The sequence below is a fragment of the Sardina pilchardus genome, chromosome 17 (genome assembly GCF_963854185.1).
Source record: "Sardina pilchardus chromosome 17, fSarPil1.1, whole genome shotgun sequence".
Classification (NCBI taxonomy): Eukaryota; Metazoa; Chordata; class Actinopteri; order Clupeiformes; family Clupeidae; genus Sardina; species Sardina pilchardus.
Window position 1 is genome coordinate 25175784 of NC_085010.1, and position 22656 is coordinate 25198439.

At 40.2% G+C, this 22656-nt stretch overlaps 1 protein-coding gene across 1 annotated transcript in view; it reads right to left on the reverse strand.

Annotated features, from left to right (window-relative positions):
* The window catches only part of LOC134062582 (xylosyl- and glucuronyltransferase LARGE1), an 80269-nt gene extending 67026 nt beyond the window's left edge, over positions 1-13243 (reverse strand). Inside the window, exon 1 of the mRNA XM_062518642.1 lies at positions 11876-13243. The gene's annotated coding sequence lies outside the window, so the exon portion shown is untranslated. The remainder of the gene's footprint in view (positions 1-11875) is intronic.
* Positions 13244-22656: the final 9413 nt, after the last annotated feature.

Below are 22656 nucleotides of genomic sequence, written 5' to 3' on the forward strand. Positions count from 1 at the left end.
GCCTATATAGAAAATCTGTTCCCTTGGGACGTTTATTTTAAGCCATCTTAAATAGAGAAGATCCATAGTCTTTGTGAAGTCTCTCATTGCAGTGTAATCTCCTCCGTAACAATGGCAATTCTAACACTAAAGTCTTATCAAATGAATTTAGCAAAGATAAAGTTTTAATTGACCGATTCAATAAGGAACAAAAATGTAGAGTAGGTTTTCTGTCGATTCATTGTTTTGTCAATAAATGGTCCCAAGTGGAATTGTTGATACTAATAAACCGTGAAAGGTCTGGGTTTACTTCAAAACAAAGGTCAGCTTTGTGGAGCTGGGCAAGAAAGAACAATAGATATATTGTACAACATTATCCCCTCTTTGAAAAAGAAGAGAGCCACTGTCTGGCTGAGTCAAGTTCACCAATTCCAAAGTCAGTGCCAGGCTTTCTCTACTAACTGTCATTCATAGCCAGCCACAGAGGAGGGACACAAATATAGCAAATACCATTTGAGATGGCCCAACATGTCACAAAGAATGACGAACACTGAAAAAAAAACATTTTGTGTCAAAATCTGTCAGGAACTCATACACTAACAAGCAGCATAGTTTGGACACAACCACAAATCAAGGCAGTATTTACTGTACCCATATACAAAGGGATGCTTTCTACAAACTCTAAGAAAACATGAAAGTGATCATTGCCTATAAGACACTGTAATCATCAGTGCCTGCACTGGAAGCAGGACAGCTCGACGGGTCAAGGAGCCTCAATTTAAACTAGAGATGTAATTCCAAGGAAATTACGAGTGCATGAAAATGCAAAAATGATGAGGACTTTTATTTTGAAACAGTTGTGGGCAGAGGAAACAGTTGAACAGGATATGTTGTCTTAAGAGAGCCAGAAAGCCTGAGACAGAGAGTTGCTGCCAGGTGGCTTTGAACACCTGGCTTAAGATTCTAATTGCTTTACGACTTCATTGTGATGTCATAATCCAATGTTAAGTCTATGGGAGAAAAAATGTTTTAAAAAATTCATATAAATTAAACGATAAAGTTTTCAAAGTTGAAAATTACATAGCTGAAGTCACCTAAGTAAGACCTACGCAGCGCAGTTTGAATGAAGTTTCCACGTCGAACGGTTGAAGCTGAATTGAACGCACAAAAAGTGTCTGAAGAAGAACTAGAGATGTAATTCCAAGGAAATTACGAGTGCATGAAAATGCAAAAATGGTGAGGACTTTTATTTTGAAACAGTTGTGGGTAGAGGAAACAGTTGAACAGGATATGTACTCTTTAAGAGAGCCAGAAAGCCTGAGACAGAGAGTTGCTGCCAGGTGGCTTTGAACACCTGGCTTAAGATTCTAATTGCTTAACGACTTCATTGTGATGTCATAATCCAATGTTAAGTCTATGGGAGAAAAAATGTTTTTAAAAATTCATATAAAATAAACGATAAAGTTTTCAAAGATGAAATTTACATAGCTGAAGTCACCTAAGTAAGACCTACGCAGCGCAGTTTGAATGAAGTCTCTACGTCGAACGGTTGAAGCTGAATTGAACGCACAAAAAGTGTGGAAGAAGAATAATATCGATAACTAGAAATGCAATTCCAAGGAATTACCAGTGCATGAAAATGAAAAAAAATATAGATAGATGATGTAGATATGGCTACTAAGGTGTAGCTAGGGTAAAAATGGTGATTGCATAGTTTAAAGAGAGTTGATGTGTGAAGGTAGACAGTTTAAAGCTTAAACATTCCAGATGTAACTTAACTAATGATTTCTAAAAGGTATGTTAAAATGTTAACTATGTTAACAATGATAACCAGGTTGATTGGTTTACTTAGCTAATGATTTCTAACAGTTATGGTAAAAATGCTAACAATGCTAACTATGTTAACAATGCTAACCAGGTTGATCAGCTAACTTAACTAATGATTTCTAACAGAAATGTTTAAAATGCTAACAACGTTAGCAATGCTAACTATGCTAACAATGCTAACCAGGTTGATTAGCTAACTTAGCTAATCCTTTTTAGCAGTTATGCTAAAAATGCTAACAATGCTAACTATGCTAACTAGCTAACTTGCTACTGAGGACTTTTATTTTGAAACATTTGTTAATAGGGTATCCATGGCTGCCACTATCAGGAATAAAGAAGTTACTGTAGTAAAATCATGTTGGTTGCTATGGAAACGGTCATAAACGCCTAATTTTAATGGTTGCTATGTTGGTTGCTAGGTACATGGAGGTCTCATGTAGTTGACTGGAGGCATAGTTGATGATAACTGACAGTGGGAATGGTTGAACAGTTAAATAGATGAGTAGTTTCAATGGTTAAATGATTTAATAGTGTATTATTGCAGTGAGGACTTTTATTTTGAAACAGTTGTGGACAGAGGAAACAGTTTAACAGGTATATGTAGTCTTCACAGGGAATGTATGCTTAAAGCCTGAGAGAGAGAGAGCTGCTGCAGCTGGCCTGGCCACCTGGCAGAAGATTCTAATTGCCCTATTATGATGTCATAATCACAATGTTAAGTCTATGGGGACATTTTTAATAGTTTTTAATTTCTAGTTTAAAAAGTATAAAAGTTACAAAGTTGAAAAATACATAGCACGGGTGTCCTAAGCAAGACCTACGCGTCAAAGTTTGAATGAAGTTTCTACGTCAAACGGTTGGAGCTGCATTAAAAGCGTTAGAAGAAGAAGAATAAGAAGAAGAAGAAGCCTAGGAAGAACAGTACAGTGCATTTTCATGCACTGTAACTAGAGAATGTAATTCCAAGGAAATTACGAGTGCATGAAAATGCAAAAATGTACAGATAAATCATGTAGATATGGTTACTAAGGTGTAAGGTGCTAGGGTAGACATGGTGGTTTCATAGTTTTTGAAAGTTGATAGTGTGAAGATAGACAGTTTGAAATTGAATCAGCTAATCTGATTACCAGATTAGCTAACCTGGCTAATGATTTTTAGCAGTTATGTAAAAATGCTGACTATGCTAACAATGCTTACCATGTTAACTATGCTAACAAGGTTGATTAGCTAACTTAGTTGATGATTTCTAACAGTTATGCTAAAAATGCTAACTATGCTAGCAATGCTAACTATGCTAACAATGCTAACCAGGTTGATTAGCTAACTAAGCTAATGATTTCTAGCAGTTATGCTAAAAATGCTAACTATGCTAACCATGCTAACTTGCTAGTGAGGACTTTTATTTTGAAACATTTGTTGCTGGGGTATCCATGATGGCCACTATCAGAAATAAAGAAGTTACTGTAGTATAATCATGTTGGTTGCTATGGAAACTGTCATAAAAGCTTAATTTTAATGGTTGCTATGTTGGTTGCTAGGTACGTGGAGGTTTCATGTAGTTGACTGGAGGCATAGTTGATGATAACTGACAGTTGGAATGGTTGAACAGTTAAATAGTTGAGTATTTTCAACGGTTAAATGATTCAATAGTGTATTATTGCAGTGAGGACTTTTATTTTGAAACAGTTGTGGAAAGAGGAAACAGTTTAATGTAGGATATGTAGTCTTCACAGACAGATTGTATGCTTAAAGCCTGAGGAAGAGAGAGCTGCTGCAGCTGGACTGGCCACCTGGCATAAGATTCTAATTGCCCTATTATGATGTCATAATCGTAATGTTAAGTCTATGGGGGGAATTTTAATAGTTTTTATTTAATAGTTCAAAAAGTATAAAAGTTACAAAATTGAAAAATACATAGCTGAAGTCACCTAAGTAAGACCTACGCAGCGCAGTTTGAATGAAGTTTCTACGTTAAACGGTTCAAGCTGAATTGCACGCACAAAAACGTTAGAAGAAAAATAACTAGAAATGCAATTCCAAGGAATTACCAGTGCATGAAAATGCAAAAATAGATAGATAATGTAGATATGGTTACTAAGGTGTAGCTAGGGTAAACATGGTGGTTGCATAGTTTACAGAGAGTTGATAGTGTGAAGGTAGACAGTTTAAAGATGAAACATTCCAGCTCTAACTTAACTAATGATTTCTATTCATGTTAAAATGTTGATTAGCTAACTTAGGTAATGATTTCTAATAGTTACGCTAAAAATGCTAATTATGCTAGCAATGCTAACTTTACTAACAATGCTAACCAGGTTGATTAGCTAACTTAACCGATGATTTCTAGCAGTAATGCTTAAAATGCTAAATTTGCTAACAATGCTAACCAGGTTGATTAGCTAACTTAGTTGATGAGTTTTTGCAGTTATGCTAAAAATGCTAACTATGCTAACAATGCTAACCATGCTAATTAGCTAACTTGCTAGTGAGGACTTTTATTTTGAAACATTTGTTGCTAGGGTATCCATGGTGGCCACTATCAGGAAACAAGAAGTTACTGCAGTATAATCATGTTGGTTGCTATGGAAACGGTCATAAACACTTAATTTTAATGGTTGCTATGTTGGTTGCTAGGTACACGGAGGTTTCATGTAGTTGACTGGAGGCATAGTGGATGATAACTGACAGTTGGAATGGTTGAACAGTTCAATAGTTGAGTAGTTTCAATGGTTAAATGATTTAATAGTGTATTATTGCAGTGAGGACTTTTATTTTGAAACAGTTGTGGACAGAGGAAGTAGTGAAACAGGATCTGTAGTCTTAATGAGATTGTATGCTTAAAGCCTGAGACAGAAGGTGCCTCTCATAGCGTTTACGCGTCCTCTCTCGCTCCTCACTGATCTACATAAAGAATGATGGAGCGGCAACAATGGGATAGTCTAGCCCTTCTTCTATCTTTCTTTATGTAGATCATTGAGGATCGAGGAGCGAGGGAGGACATATAAACGCTGCTTGAGAGGGACCCACAGTAAATACTTTAAAAGTTGTATGTAGATAGTCTAATTAATGTTGATAGACAGAATGTTTAATGGATGTTGATAGGCAGATTGTTTAATAGATATTGATTGACAGTTTAATGGGTGGATGAGTGAATGGTCTGAAGAAGATGAGTGGATAGAAGGTTGGATGGAATGTGCCTTATATTCTTGTTAAGAGAGACACTGATACAGCTCTCTGAGAGTAGTTGACACAGGTGTAATCAATTTAACTGGCTAGTCTTAAGAGAGCCAGAGTACTCTTAAAGCCTGAGACAGAGTAAATAATTTAAAAGTTGAATGTAGATAGTCTAATTAATGTTGATAGACAGAGAGTTTAATGGATGTTGATAGACAGATTGTTTAATAGATGTTGATAGACAGTTTAATGGGTGGATGAGTGAATGGTCTGAAGAAGATGAATGGATAGAATGTTGGATGGAATGTGCCTTATATTCTTGTAGAATGGAGAGACACAGCTCTCTACTGAGAGTAGTGAATACAGATACAGGTGTAATCAATTTAACTGGCTAGTCTTAAGAGAGCCAGCCTGAGACAGAGTAGATTGTTTAAAAGTTCAATGTAGAGCGTCTAATTGATGTTGTTGATAGGCAGACTGTTTAGAATGGGTGGATGAGTGAATGGTTTGAAGAAGATGAATGGATATAAAGTTGGATGGAATTAGGAGGACTTATTTTGATACTGTTGTGCACAGAGGATACAGGGGAACAGAATATGTAGTCTTCAGAGAGGAGCCTGAGAGAAACTGACAGTTGGTGCCCAGGTGGCTGACCAGCTGGGGTAACATTCTAATTGCTGCCGTGATGTCATAATGAGCAATGTTAAGTCTATGGGGGAAATGGTGATAGTTTTTAACTAATAGTTTAAAAAGTATAAAAGTTACAAAGTTGAAAAATACAAAGCACATATGGCATAAGCAAGACCTACGCAACAAAGTTTGAATGAAGTTTCTACGTTAAACGGTTGAAGCTGAATTGCGAGCGTTAGAAGAAGAAGTTTAACTAGAAATGCAATTCCAAGGAATTACCAGTGCATGAAAATGCAAAAATAGATGGATAATGTAGATATGGTTGCTAAGGTGTAGCTAGGGTAAACATGGTGGTTGCATAGTTTACAGAGAGTTGATAGTGTGAAGGTAGACAGTTTAAAGATGAAACATTCCAGCTCTAACTTAACTAGTGATTTCTATTCATGTTAAAATGTTGATTAGCTAACTTAGGTAATGATTTCTAGCAGTTACGCTAAAAATGCTAATTATGCTAGCAATGATAACTTTACTAACAATGCTAACCAGGTTGATTAGCTAACTTAGCTAATGATTTCTAGCAGTTACGCTAAAAATGCTTATTATGCTAGCAATGCTAACTTTACTAACAATGCTAACCAGGTTGATTAGCTAACTTAACCAATGATTTCTAGCAGTTATGCTAAAAATGCTAACTATGCTAACTAGCTAACTTGCTAGTGAGGACTTTTATTTTGAAACATTTGTTGCTAGGGTATCCATGGTGGCCACTATCAGGAAACAAGAATTTACTGCAGTATAATCATGTTGGTTGCTATGGAAACGGTCATAAACACTTAATTTTAATGGTTGCTATGTTGGTTGCTAGGTACATGGAGGTTTCATGTAGTTGACTGGAGGCATAGTGGATGATAACTGACAGTTGGAATGGTTGAACAGTTCAATAGTTGAGTAGTTTCAATGGTTAAATGATTTAATAGTGTATTATTGCAGTGAGGACCTTTATTTTGAAACAGTTGTGGACAGAGGAAGTAGTGAAACAGGATCTGTAGTCTTAATGAGATTGTATGCTTAAAGCCTGAGACAGAAGGTGCCTCTCATAGCGTTTACGCGTCCTCTCTCGCTCCTCACTGATCTACATAAAGAATGATGGAGCGGCAACAATGGGATAGTCTAGCCCTTCTTCTATCTTTCTTTATGTAGATCATTGAGGATCGAGGAGCGAGGGAGGACATATAAACGCTGCTTGAGAGGGACCCACAGTAAATACTTTAAAAGTTGTATGTAGATAGTCTAATTAATGTTGATAGATAGAATGTTTAATGGATGTTGATAGGCAGATTGTTTTATATTGATTGACAGTGTAATGGGTGGATGAGTGAATGGTCTGAAGAAGATGAATGGATAGAAGGTTGGATGGAATGTGCCTTATATTCTTGTTAAGAGAGACACTGATACAGCTCTCTGAGAGTAGTTGACACAGGTGTAATCAATTTAACTGGCTAGTCTTAAGAGAGCCATAGTACTCTTAAAGCCTGAGACAGAGTAAATAATTTAAAAGTTGAATGTAGATAGTCTAATTAATGTTGATAGACAGAGAGTTTAATGGATGTTGATAGACAGATTGTTTAATAGATGTTGATAGACAGTTTAATGGGTGGATGAGTGAATGGTCTGAAGAAGATGAATGGATAGAATGTTGGATGGAATGTGCCTTATATTCTTGTAGAATGGAGAGACACAGCTCTCTACTGAGAGTAGTGGATACAGATACAGGTGTAATCAATTTAACTGGCTAGTCAAGAGAGCCAGCCTGAGACAGAGTAGATTGTTTAAAAGTTCAATGTAGAGCGTCTAATTGATGTTGTTGATAGGCAGACTGTTTAGAATGGGTGGATGAGTGAATGGTTTGAAGAAGATGAATGGATATAAAGTTGGATGGAATTAGGAGGACTTATTTTGATACTGTTGTGCACAGAGGATACAGGGGAACAGAATATGTAGTCTTCAGAGAGGAGCCTGAGAGAAACTGACAGTTGGTGCCCAGGTGGCTGACCAGCTGGGGTAACATTCTAATTGCTGCCGTGATGTCATAATGAGCAATGTTAAGTCTATGGGGGAAATGGTGATAGTTTTTAACTAATAGTTTAAAAAGTATAAAAGTTACAAAGTTGAAAAATACAAAGCACATATGGCATAAGCAAGACCTACGCAACAAAGTTTGAATGAAGTTTCTACGTTAAACGGTTGAAGCTGAATTGCGAGCGTTAGAAGAAGAAGTTTAATAACTAGAAATGCAATTCCAAGGAATTACCAGTGCATGAAAATGCAAAAATAGATAGATAATGTAGATATGGTTACTAAGGTGTAGCTAGGGTAAACATGGTGGTTGCATAGTTTACAGAGAGTTGATAGTGTGAAGGTAGACAGTTTAAAGATGAAACGTTCCAGTTCTAACTTAACTAATGATTTCTATTCATGTTAAAATGTTGATTAGCTAACTTAGCTAATGATTTCTAGCAGTTACGCTAAAAATGCTTACTATGCTAGCAATGCTAACAATGCTAACCAGGTTGATTAGCTAACTTAACCGATGATTTCTAGCAGTAATGCTAAAAATGCTAACTATGCTAAAATTGCTAACAATGCTAACCAGGTTGATTAGCTAACTTAGTTAGATGTTTTTTGCAGTTATGCTAAAAATGCTAACTATGCTAACAATGTTAACTATGCTAACCATGCTAACTAGCTAACTTGCTAGTGAGGACTTTTATTTTGAAACATTTGTTGCTAGGGTATCCATGGTGGCCACTATCAGGAAGCAAGAAGTTACTGCAGCATAATCATGTTGGTTGCTATGGAAACGGTCATAAACGCTTAATTTTAATGGTTGGTATGTTGATTGCTAGGTACATGGAGGTTTCGTGTAGTTGACTGGAGGCATAGTTGATAACTGACAGTTGGAATGGTTGAACAGTTAAATAGTTGAGTAGTTACAATGGTTAAATGATTTAATAGTGTATTATTGCAGTGAGGACCTTTATTTTGAAACAGTTGTGGACAGAGGAAGTAGTGAAACAGAATCTGTAGTCTAAATGAGATTGTATGCTTAAAGCCTGAGACAGAAGGTGCTTCTCATATAGCGTTTACGCGTCCTCTCTCGCTCCTCGATCCTCACTGATCTACATAAAGAATGATGGAGCGGCAACAATGGGATAGTCTAGTCCTTCTTCTATCTTTCTTTATGTAGGTCATTGAGGATTGAGGAGCGAGGGAGGACATATAAACGCTGCTTGAGAGGCACCCACAGTAAATACTTTGAAAGTTGTATGTAGATAGTCTAATTAATGTTGATAGACAGAATGTTTAATGGATGTTGATAGGCAGATTGTTTAATAGATATTGATTGACAGTTTAATGGGTGGATGAGTGAATGGTCTGAAGAAGATGAATGGATAGAAGGTTGGATGGAATGTGCCTTATATTCTTGTTAAGAGAGACACTGATACAGCTCTCTGAGAGTAGTTGATACAGGTGTAATCAATTTAACTGGCTAGTCTTAAGAGAGAGTGTGCTTAAAGCCTGAGACAGAGTAAATCATTTAAAAGTTGAATGTAGATAGTCTAATTAATGTTGATAGACAGAGAGTTTAATGGATGTTGATAGGCAGATTGTTTAATAGATGTTGATAGACAGTTTAATGGGTGGATGAGTGAATGGTCTGAAGAAGATGAATGGATAGAAAGTTGGATGGAATGTGCCTTATATTCTTGTAGACTGGAGAGACACAGCTCTCTACTGAGAGTAGTGGATACAGATACAGGTGTAATCAATTTAACTGGCTAGTCTTAAGAGAGCCAGTGTATGTAGCCTGAGAGAGAGAGAGAGCTGCTGCACCTGGACTGGCCACCTGGCGTAACATTCTAATTGCTGCCGTGATGTCATAATGAGCAATGTTAAGTCTATGGGGAAATGTTTAATAGTTTTTAATTTACAGTTTAAAAAGTATAAAAGTTCCAAAGTTGAAAAATATATTGCACAGGTCTCCTTAGTAAGACCTACGTAGCAAAGTTTGAATCAAGTTTCTACGTTAAACGGTTCAAGCTGAATTGCGAGCGTTAGAAGAAAAAGAATTATAATAATAAGAAACCTAGGAAGAACAATATAGTGCATTTTCATGCACTATAATAAGAAGCCTAGGAAGAACAGTACAGTGCATTTTCATGCACTGTAATAATAAGAAGCCTAGGAAGAACAGTACAGTGCATTTTCATGCACTGTAATAACTAGAGAAAGCAATTCCAGGGAATTACGAGTGCATGAAAATTGAGACAAAGATAGAGGTGAAGTAGAGAAAAGGTTGAGGGGAGTCATAGTTGATGACAATTAACAGTTGAAATGAGCAAAAAGTTAAACAGTTGAGTAGTTCGAATAGTTGAGCTATTTAATAGAGAATTATTGTGTGAGGACTTTTATTTTGAAACAGTTGTGGGCAATGGAAACTGTTGGTGGGATACATAGCTGATGACAACTGTAATTCGGAATGGTTAAATAGTTAAATAGTTGCATAGTTTAAATAGTTATATTATTAAATACGGAATTATGACACTGATGACTTATTTTGAAACAGTTGTGGTCAGAGGAAATAGGTGGTGGGAGTCATAGTTGAAGACAGCTGGCAGTTAAAATGGCTGAACAGTTGATTAATTGAGCAGTTTAAATGTTTAATTCTTTAATTGTGAATAATTGTAGTAAGGACTTTCATTTTGAAACAGTTTCAGGTGGTAGAAACAGTTAGAGGGAGTCATAATTGATGAAAACAGACAGTTGGAATAGCCAAACAGTTAAATAGTTGAGTAGTTTAAATAGTTGAATTGATTAATAGTGAATTTAGTTTCAGGCAGTAGAAACAGTTGGAGGGAGTCATAGTTGATGAAAACTGACAGTTTGAATAGCCAAACAGTTAAATAGTTGAATATTTTAAATAGTTGAGTAGCTTAAACAGTTGATGACAACTGACAGTTAAAATGGCTGAACAGTTAAATAGTTGAGTAGTTTAAATGGTTGAACGATTTGATAGTGAATTATGTTAGTGAGGATTTTTATTTTGAAACAGTTTTGGGCACAGGGAACAGTTGAATAGGATCTGTAGTCTTATTAGAGCCAGACTGCATGTTTAAAAGCCTGAGAGAGAGAGAGTTCTGGCATACAGTAGGATTCTAGAAGCCTGAGAGTTCTGGCATAGGATTCTAAAAGCCTGGGAGAGAGATTTCTGGCATAGGATTCTAATCGGTGATGTCATAATCATAATGTTAAGTCTATGGGGAAATTTTGATAGTTTTAATTAAATAGTTTAAAAAGTATAAAAGTTTCAAAGTTGAACAATATATAGCTGAAGTCACCTAAGTGAGATCTACGCAACACAGTTTGAATGAAGTTTCTAAGTTAAACCGTTGAAGCCGCATTAAACGCATAAATTCGTTAGAAGAAAAATAATAAGAATAGTTGGAAGAACAATAGAGTGCATTTTTCATGCACTCTAATAAGAAGAAGTCGGATAACAGTAGAGTGCATTTTCATGCACTCTAATAAGAATAAACAGTATAACAGTAGAGTGCATTTTCATGCACTCTAATAATAATATCGATAATAAGAATAAACAGCATAACAGTAGAGTGCATTTTCATGCACTCTAATCAGGCAGCTGGGTGAGGGAAGAGAGAGAGAGAAAGAACAAAAAAGAAAGGAAAGAGCTCATCTTCCCACCCGTCAGCAGCCATAGCAGTAGCATTTACAGTGATCACACTGCAATCACTGCTGACTGAAATGTACTTATTTCACGCCAAGCAGCTTTCACAGAGAAATCAATGGAGCCATCTGCAGCGACTCCTGATATAAGCACCCTTGTTTGTGGCAACACAGGCACAGCACTTCCTAGACTGGGTGGGCAATCATGTCTAGCCCTGTCCAGAACACACACATCAGTCAGTGGGGTGTGGTACCTTCTTTTAAAAGGTCTGAGAACAACATGTACATTTGAATATTTCCATTCAGACTGCATAGGCTTTATGGATTAAATAATAAACGTAAGATAAGCAATGCCTCTATACAAAAAAGATTTATGCATTCTCAAATCGGATGACCATTACACACACACACACAGATTATACTATTGATGTCAATTCTTCTCATCTACATCATTCACGTCACAGTGAAAGGTTCATGATGTACCACACATGGATGGACAGAGCATACATGGAAACTCTACCTGACAGGAAGTGACGTTGAGTCCGCAGCAACGCTGGAGTGGGACAGGGGGTGGGGGGGTGTCCTCAGGTTCAATCAGAGCTATGATGGTGAGTGTGCCAGAAACAGACCCATCTGGAGAGTGCTTAACAAGCTGTTGTATTTGAGTCCGTTCCATGCATTCTATCTGCGCCCTTCAGCATCAGGTGGTGCCTGTCTCTCATCTTCATCACAGACTGGGTGATTGGAGTATGTCTATGAGCTTTCTATCAGGCGGTTATAGTCCACTTACAACTTGTAAGTCCTAACACTCCACACAAGCATACTGCAGGATTAACTGTACATGTCGAGGTCTCTGACAAGAAGGAAGCCTAGTAAGAATAGGCCAATTATTAGCCTGTTCAATTCAGTTTCTTTCCCTGTCACCATGTATCAGCAACAGCTGTGGCCTTCAGTTGTCATACACGTTAGTAGCCTATGCCTTCTCACTTTATGTCGCTGGTTGTGGTTAATGAAATAGTTAGCAGATATTCTTACAGAGATCCCATAATCACGTCACTGCTGGGCCGCATTTGGCCTTGACTGACATAGAACACCACACTGAAGAGTTCTGGGAAATAAGCGGCCAAATGTCATAAGGATTCGACCGAGTGATGAAGTTAGGTAGCCGTGGTGAAGGCTTCTACGAAGCACAGGATTAGGGTTTCCCCTCCACTAAATAGCCTTGGCCAAGTGCGTCTTTCTTCACTGCTACTTAACCACCGAGAGTAGCCTAATTCTAAACTGTATCCGACAAAACCATGACGTGGGCTTAACATTAGTCTGTCGCTTACGCGTTGGCTAAATTAAGATGTTAGGCCTACCATTACTCAACTCAAGTTTTCAAAGGAGTGTCAATTGCTGTTGCATGTAGTGGGACCACTTATCCTTACACAAATATCAAGTGAAACGTTAGCATGTGCTAAGAGCACCAAACACTGCAACCTGGAGACGCGTCTGGGCCTCTTGCCTAGATAACCAGAGAAAATAGCCCACTGCAAATATTGTCAGCCGGGTACAGCGAAGTCATTTGTTCCGTGAGTGTTAGTACAGCAACGGTCCACTCTTTTGAAACACAATGTGTGTGTTTTGTTATTGTCGCCAGCTGCCGCCAGGTACGGAGCGAAGAAGAAATGCGGCATTCGCGCGACTTCAAAATTAGTCGCTCAGGACGGCATTTTCTAGAACATCCGCTATTTTTTCTCATGTCATCGTGGTCCAGCGACACATAGTATTCCGGTGGAATGCGTAGCGTCTCACTCGACAGGACATTTGTATCTGATGCAGTGATTGTGCGTGTTTTACTTCCAAGTCGGCCTACACACAACAGACCCTTCTTCCCAGCCTCCCCTGGTCCTGACAAGCAGCGCACGGCCAATCCTAGAACGCCTGTTGTACCCCCTCCTCTACCTCTCAGTTGTGTTTCCACCAAAACATGGCCACGAGTTCTGTGGATTGGATTGAGCTACAGTAGGCTACTTGTGGAAGAAGGAGCTGTGTGAGTATCTTTTTTTTTTTTCTCCCACTCGCTTTGTTAGGCTTCATTCTTCAGATCTGAATTAAAAATCTCCAAACTGTTTGTTCAGTCTCTACATCATCTAGTCCTTTTCAATAATAAACAGTAATTTATTCATTGTTTTGAACTAAAATCTATCCTTTCTTCAAAATCTACAGGGATTTCACTCCAGACAATGAGAGGGGGTTTGTGAGAAGTATATGCTACGTGTGGACGCAACAAAAACAGCTTGAGAATGGAATATTTTGGTGAGCTAAAATGACTAGGCCTGCTGTTCCATCTGTGGCACTTCATCCAATGTCAAAATAATTTTCTTAATGAAGGTTAAATGTCTATGATCATTATGATTGGGTGACATTATTTGCTTCTAAAAGTATTTTATGTGGCATGCAAGATCATTCCTCTGTTTTTGAACAGGTTGTATTTGTAACTATACTATCTAGTCTCCAATGATTGTTTTCTACACCCTGCTATACTATTCTTCAGTGACCACTTGGTGCCTTGTCAAGTCGAGATTGTTGTCAGTGACATGAATAGCACCCAACTTGCTAGAAAACAGTGTAGGCTACAGGTCAGTGATAATTTGGTATGCTGTTAAATGACCATGCTGAAAAAATGGAAATGAGGTTAGGTACTGTAGGTCAAGGCTAATTCATATGGCAATGCAGACAATCTATATGCTGGTAGTGTAAACCATCTATGCACAAAATTGTGACCTTGTGATGGCTTTTGATGACACTCAAAATGTCAAAGTACCTCACACACAGAGCAGTTCTCAAAATGACTTATCACAGTGATATGGCTATGACAACAGCAATTTATGACATTGATTGACTCTCTCTCGCTCTTTGTCTGTTTTTCTTTCTATCTCAAATACACACACGCACACACACATACTGCAGTGTTGTGATTGATATATAATAGCTTTTTCACTGATTTGTAGATTGAGTATTTTGTAATGTTCATGTTCAACAAACTAATTAAGTAAAGTTTTTGGATGTCTAGAAAAAAGGAGTCTAATACAAAATGACAGTGTACTCTGGGCACCTACCAGAATTGGTTCATTACCACCTCAGAAAATGGACCTCGCCGTGGGGCAATTCTTCATTTTCGGTTCATCAGTATCTTGTTTTCACCTCACACATTTTCACTCCCAACGGAAAGTGAGTCCCCCCCCCCCCCCCCCCCCCCTCCTCTTTTTCTCAGGGATTTTACATATAATTACCCAAGGAGTGCAGGGCTTCTCAACCCCGACTGGCTTGTTCAGTGATGACCTAAAAGTAGTGCAAGAACTGCAACACAGTGTGGGATCACACATAACAGAGCATCCCAAATCTTTTCACTCTGCCACAAATCCCTCAGCAGTGGAACAACCCCCCCCCAAGAAAAAAGGTCAGAGCTGTCGTTTCAGGAATCTTCCTTCTTCTCACAGACCTCATTCCCATTTCCACTCGTCCGGTCACACACTAAAAACACAGAGCGATTTATCTCATGCAGTGTGTTGATCCCTTACTGGTGTTTCAGATTATTAGCAGAATATCAAGCATTTTCTGCCCTTTGGTCTGTATTCTGTGTGTGTGTGTGTGTGTGTGTGTGTGTGTGTGTGTGTGTGTGTGTGTGTGTGTGTGTGTGTGTGTGTGTGTGTGTGTGTGTGTGTGTGTGTGTGTGTGTGTGTGTGTGTGTGTGTGTGTGTACCCCTTTTGTGGCTTAGTGGCTCAATGAATTTGGGTTTGATTAATCTTTAAATCTGAGAGATTGACATGCTTTTTAGGATGGAGGGCAAGAGCCATTGCCTCTAATGGAGCTAAGTGGAGAAAGTAAGAGGAAAGAAAACACTGGAAGAGATGGGGGGTGGGCAAATGTAAGACAGAGAAGGGGCATAGATAGATAGATAGAAAGATAGATAGATAGATAGATAGATAGATGTATAGATAGATATAGATGCACTGCCTACATTCACATTCAGTGGATAGATAGATAGATACGGTACAGAGATAGATACCATAGAGTGGGAGTGAGTCAGTGCAGAGGGTTTATCGCTGTTCCCACTGGATACATTCAAGACCTCACAGGGCCATTACTGCGTCAGAATCATTCTCCATAGCATAACATAACTCTGAGATTTTGCATGGATTCATGGACATTCCTGTCACTTATTATACATCATTTATCATTTATCATTTATTCTGTACAAAGGGTGATCATGAATCATTTAATGTGCTTGGTCTGTATTTCTTATGAGAACACGTTTGTAGAGTAAGACCATGTATGTAATTCCCATGGGTTTTTGGAATTTGAGGCGTATATTTTTAGGACATACAAGCAGGATTTATTTTTCATGTGCACTTGCTAATGTTTTGGCCAATGTTAGCATCGAACTTGTAAACCTTTTGAGTATTGTTTCATTGTTTAACTAACCTCAAAAGTGCCACGCGAGTAATATTTACCTCCGCCAAGGAGGTTATGTTTTCATCAGGGTTTATTTGTTTGTTTGTTTGTCTGATTGTCTGTTTGTCTGTTTGTTCGTTTGCAAGATAACTCAAAAAGTTATGGATGGATTTTGATGACATTTTCAGAGGAGGTCTGAAATGACCCAAGGAAGAAACAATAAAAATGATCACCGTCTGGATCCAGGAGGTGGTTATGTTTTCGCTTGGCGGAGGTTTGCGCACTCTGAGTGCTTTTCTAGTTTAATTGTTTAACTAACCTCAAAAATGCCACACGGGTGATATTTTGCTTTTGTTTACCCAAACCTGATGCGATTAATTAGATTATAAAGTGTAAGTGACAATGTTGAGGAACTCTCACATTAGCAAATGATATGCACTAGAGAAGGCTAATTCCATTAGCACCGATTGGCATGGAACACAATGAGGATGGAGACCAGTTTAATGGGACACTCGCCACACTGTGGTTCTTGCAATTGCGGATGTGATCAGATCTTTGGGAGTTGTCCAAAGCACTCAGTGGCGGTGCTGCAGGAAACTGGGCACTGGGCATCCGATGCTCTGCAGCATCTGTGAAATATACCAGTTTGATGAATTATATAAGTGCTGTCTGGCATCATTAAAGGCATGGAAATCAAAATTTCACTGGAGTCAAATGGGGTTATTGCAGATTTTTATGAAGATTTTTTAAATGGCTTTGTTCTGGATCCTTTCCTCTTAGCTGATAGACAAGCATATGTTCTGGTCTGTCTGCACAGAACAAAAACTTGTGAACTGTGTGTGTTTGTGTATGTGTGTGTGTGTCTTGTATGTGTCTGTGTGTGTGAGAGACAGAGAGAGAGAGAGAAAAAACAACTTTGTATTTTGACACAAACTTCACCAGGACTGCTAAATCAAATACCTACTTGGGATCAGATGTGTCAAGGCCTTCTTATGAATAATTTGTAACAAAAAAGCTTCATGAATGTTCAATATGTCGGTGGCCACACCTTAGTTCAGTCACATCAGATTTATTCATGTTTTGAGCAGACGAGCAGCCAAGTAGCCAAGCTCAGGGGTAGATTAAATGGTCTGGATCCATTAAACAGGCAGACCCTAGACACTGTGATGAATGGTGACATGCTGTCACTCACTGGGCCCTAACTCAAAGAGGCAGCTGCAGGACAGAGGAGTCACCCAGGGTACAGAGAGCCAGGGACTCCTCTGCACGAAGAGGAGCAGCCAAGCTGAAAATATCAAGGAGAGAGAGAGAGAGAGAGAGAGAGAGAGGGAGGGAAGGTGTCTATGTGTCTGAGAGAGTGGGGGGTGGGGGGGTTGCGAAGGAGGTTGAGAGAGAGAGAGCAGTTGAAACCTTTCCAGCTGCAATAACTCCAGCAGGGATGTCCCCGTCCAAGCTAAATCTGAAGTTACTCGAGGTCAAACAGAAAAGAACACTAGGGAAAGCTGGGGGTCAACGATGTCCACTGCCCAATCACACAAAAAAGGGAAAGCTTGGCGTATCAGTTACCAAGTGTAACGGATGCCACCTAGCTTAGCGGTGTATGTGGAACACTGGTAAACCTCAATCCTCGACACCTCAAGAGTGATGCTGGCATGGAAGCTAGTAGCCTGAGCTTTTAGCTCGATTGTCAGCACGCTCGACTCCCGATCCGATTCGAGTCTGGGCGTGTGCAAAGCTGAATCACGCAGGTTCAACACAACAACAACTAGAAAAGCACTCAGAGAGCGCAAACTTCCGCCAAGCGAAAACATAACCGCCTCCTGGATCCAGACGGTGATACGGATCACTCCCAAAATGTAACTGTTTCTTCCTTGGGTCATTTGAGACCTTCCCGGAAAATGTAATCAATAACTTTTTGAGTTACTGTATCTTGCTAACAAACAGACAAATAAACAAACAAACAAACAAACAAGCAAACATACAAATAAACCCCGATGAAAACATAACCTCCTTGGCAGAGGCAATAACAGCAACAACAATTCCCGTCCTCGGCCGCCCTGAGAGTGACACTCGGTGACAGGAATGCTGGACAACCATGTGTCAGGAGCCACTGGAGAGCCACGCATGAAGGTTTCTCTGATGCTACCCGGGCGGTACTCTGGCTAATGCTCGAGCTGAGAGCGGCTAATGGCATTTCCTCTTTGCTGAAGGAAAAACGCATTAAGCCCCTGTGAAGTGCTGCTTACACAAATAGAAGTAATTGAATAATTAGGAAATCATCAGAGGACAAGTTAGAAGAAACCGAAACAGAAAAAAAAAAAAAATTAACAAGAAAATAAACATCCATGCAACTTAATTTACAGCTACAGTGAATATATATTGGCACACTTATTATTAATGCATTCCATGTGCAAAAGGCCCCGTGCCTGATGTGAAATTCAGTACTTGCTGAGAGGATGTTGCTTGGCTAGTCAAACAAAAGAGAGACGAAGAAACATTAAGGCATGCTTACAAGCATCTCATGAAGCCTCATAAATAATTTCCACTGCGAGGCTATATAGATGTTTGGACGCTCTGCATGACGCCATGTGGCAGCAGACACAGTTAATGCATTTCGCTGTGCGCCGTAACAGTGTTTTGGGTCTGAAGCACACAAGTCATCCATTGGATACATGCGTGCGCTCGCTTGCTTGCTCGCTTCACATCCATCTCCGTGTGCTCATGATCTTCCTTACATGGAGGTTATGGCCCTGCGGTCTGGATATTATTCCAGACCCCATGCATCATGCGGGGCGTGAGTGGAGAATGGAAAGCCGTGAGAAGATCTCCCGTTTGCGCAAGCCTCTCTCACTGTATGGCATCGAAGGCCGCCCGGGGGAAAAAAACTGGGCCGGGCGGCTGTGTGCGCCTCTGCATTACCCTAGAGCTGCCGATTCAAAGACAAAGACTCGGGCTCGTTCAAAGAGCGTGCGCACACGTGCGCGGTCACACTCTGACATGAAAGAGAAGCGGTTGGACGGGGTACTGTCCTTACGCTAGCACCACGGCCCGCCTTTGATCGCGGCCGACCCGTCGCGCGAGAGAGGGGGCGGTCACGTGGAAGGCACCAGCTCGCTCGCAGCTCTTGAACCGTCGGGTGAGGACACGGCCCCGTCACGTCGGCGGGGGCCACTGCTCTCTGGATGACGGGTTTCAACCTGTGTTTGACAAATAGAGGAGAGCAGATTTCCTGATGGGGAAACGAGCTTGTGTGGTCAGGTTAGATTCACAGGGCTTGACAGACCAGCACACCAGAAGCTGTCCATTACATGTCCATTACTGAGAAATAAAAGGCTCTTTAAATAGCTTGACCTGAACATTTTAAACCTGTTACTTGCATATATTAGACAGCGGTTCAAAACAGATCATTAGCAAATAGTCTAGTTAGAGGGCCTGAAAGTACTATGGAGGTATTCTTCAACAGTCTGAAGTAGAAAACTGGTCTGAAAACAGAGGCGTCATATTGATAGGACTTGCATTGTTCAGAAATGTCCATTTATAATGCAACTAAACAGAATTTGTGATTGGAATCCGAACTGCTGGAGTTTTATGAACAAGAGTTTCTCAAAATATTCTCATGGCTTGGGACTGCACTGCACTGATTTGCACCCGTACACACGTAGAAGAGCCACCCTGTATCTATTCAAACCCTCCAGACTGCTTTGAGGCAGAATGGAAATGTAGACAGTGAATTACAAAAACAACAGAGCATTGTAAGCTGATGTATGTCTGTAGTTGATTGGATAACAATGCAATGAATAAACATATGCTTTTGATTGCTGTTTTCAGTTCAAGTACATCAGGAAGTCTTCTGTCTTACATTAATGTCTATGACTTATGATGTGCTAAATGCAAAAGCCATTGTACAAAGGACAAGATATTTTTCAAGGTTGATTTGAAAACTCTCATATAGACAGTGTGCATCCACTCCACTATATCTTGTCATCCTCCCAGCAGATCTAACAGTCATCATAATCACAAGCACACACTGTGAGAAACCAGGGTACACACAGCCTGTGTGAGTCATGAGCAATATCAGTGTGTGCAGTATCACTAATCAATACACACACACACACCCCAAATAGGAATATGATCAGCCAAACCAATCCCAGGGGGCCTGCTCCATTGAGATTCACTGAGCCAGCTCCATCCAGGGATGGTAAGCCGAGTCAAAGCTCACATCAAACATAATCTTTCTTTCCCTCGTCTTTCCTGCTCTCGCAAGTAAACCGTCAAATCCCTGCTCGATGAAGCTGATACGAGCAACTTCAACAGAACTCTCTCTATCTGCCACATCCAATTCCATCAGCGTAACAGTCTGAAAAAAAAAATGTCCCTCCCTCTATCTCAAAAGCAAAGCAAAGCATGTGTGGTTACTGCTTCCTTCCCCTACGGGCCAAACCTGACATATCATGCGAGCCAGCAATCAGCAGCCAAAGCAACCCACCCCACTCAACCTACACCTCCTCCTTTGGCCCTCTCTTCCTGCAAGGAAGCGCAAACCTCCGCATACCTGCGTGCATCCTACATGCCATGGAGTCCAAGAGAGAAGTGGCAAAGCCAGACACTAAGAGTGTCGACGCCGAAGATAACTGCATGATAATCACCTGGGGATTTGTGTCTGAAAGGGGGGTGTGAAGGGTGGGTATTGGTGTGAAGACCTACCACAGCAGGTGGAGTAGGGTGGGCCACCACAGCAGCACAGCAACAGCACAGCACAGCAGACAGAGGCAGCCCAGAGTCCCACCGGGAGCAATTACTCCTCAGTGCCCTCCTCCTGTTTCTGCTGTATTTACTGCAAGAGAGAGCGAGACAGAGAGAGAGAGAGAGAGAGGGAGAAAGAGAGAGAGAGAAAGAAAGAGAGACAGACAGTGAGTGTGAGAGAGAGAAGGAGAGACAGACAGAAAGAGAGAGAGAGAGAGTCCAGATCAGGCAGCATCTGTTTCACAGAGCTCACAGCTCCTCCAAAAGGCATGTGGTCAAGAGAGGGGACTTACCCATGGATGAGATGCTGGAGGAGTTCAGGAGTCAAAGACGTGTGGTGGTGTTGGAGCGGAGAGATCTCATCTCAAAAGGGAGAATAATCAGATGTCCTTGAAAAGTAACAGAGGAGTGACCTTCACTAAGCAACGGGCTCAACGAATGCTCTGTCTCTACTTGATCTCCCAATCAGGGGAGCTTCATTGACATGTGAAGTTGGAGATAGAGAAGAAAAGCACGAATCTGCATAATTTCGACTGTGATTGTGTTCTGGTTTGGGAAACAGGCCTACGTTCATTTCCACAGCAGATTGTACTGCACTGTGCTGAACAGGGATGGATTCTGGGAAATACAACTACTTTGACTAATTTGGACTCAAGGGGCGGCCGACTGACTCTGGTAAAATCTATGTTTTGTTGGGAGCTGCCATCATTGATTTGAGCTGCACTGATCTTTGACTATGCAGAACATTGCATTATTTAGTCTTTCCTTTCACATTTCCCCGTCACAATTAGCTACTGGTAAAATGCTGATGCAAATTATAGCTGTGCACGAGAAGACTCCCAAAGCTTTGAGCTGGATTGTGAATCAAGAGAACAAATTGAGGACATAAATGAAGAACGAGGAAGTTTACTTTTGTTCCGAGCACTTCATATTCTGCGTAGCTGGTATGGTGCAGTATTATACTGCACATTAAATTGGGACAAAATCGATCTGACCTCATCATCAGAATGACAGAGAATGTGGTAGGGCTGAGTTTTGCAACAAAAAAAGAAAAAGGTGAATGGTCCACGGTGAATATTTATTGAATGGGAAGCAGGATGTGCTGTAGAATGGCCTAAAGAGATCAGAAAGAGAGAGAGAGAGAGCGAGTGTGTGTGTGTGTGTGTGTGTGTGTGTGTGTGTGTGTGTGAGTGAGAGAGAGAGAGAGAGAGAGAGAGAAAGAGAGAGGGAGAGAGGGGGTTTGGGGGTTAGTCCTGTATTTGTTTGTCCACTTATCTAAAGGTGTCTGCGTTCACACATAGCTGTTGACTCCTAAGAAACACCTGTAGACATACTGTAAGCACTGATTCATCAGCAGCCAAGCCTCTCTCTGCTCCGATCCCCCGATCCCTGGCCTGCCCACAATGCATTGTTGTTATGGGGGCCTTTTGATGTGCTTTTGTTTTGAGCGGCAACTCAAGCCTATGCAGGGTTGTGTGGTGTAGAAACAGACCCCTGTCTGCCAAGGACTGGCAGGAGGATAATATCACATTGCTCATGAGTCGCTGCACTGTCAATTATGCTGTCAAAACAAAACTCTGACCAGCTCACATTTTAATCAAGATAGTGACACAGCCAGAATATATTTCTAACTTTGGCAAAACAAAAATATTACGTGTATGGAATTGCTCTAATCAATCGATAATGGTTCAGTGTGTGAGGAGTTCTTCCAGGAAGATACATACTGTACTGTGCTGTTACAACCAAATTTGTCACTGTGGATAAATCCAGGAGGTGCATTTTAAAGATTCATGTCTTCTGCCCTTCAGCTGACAGTTAAAAACCAGAGGTGGATTTCTGCCCTCTATCAGTCGTTCCTCGCTGTATATTAAATATCAAGGTGTTCTGACATAAGGCCATGAAAGTGCAATGGAAATGGAAATATGTTTGTGTATAGCTCTACATAAACATGTCAGGTTTGATCATTCTTGCTGGGTCTCCCTGTGAGAATGATAATCGTATCCTTGAAAAGTGTAAGGAACTTTCACAAGTCTGTCAAGTGAGTTATGGAATTCTTAAGGGGGAGGAAGAGATGGTGTGGTGGTGGCGTGACCAACTGATTAAAACAGTCTAGAGAT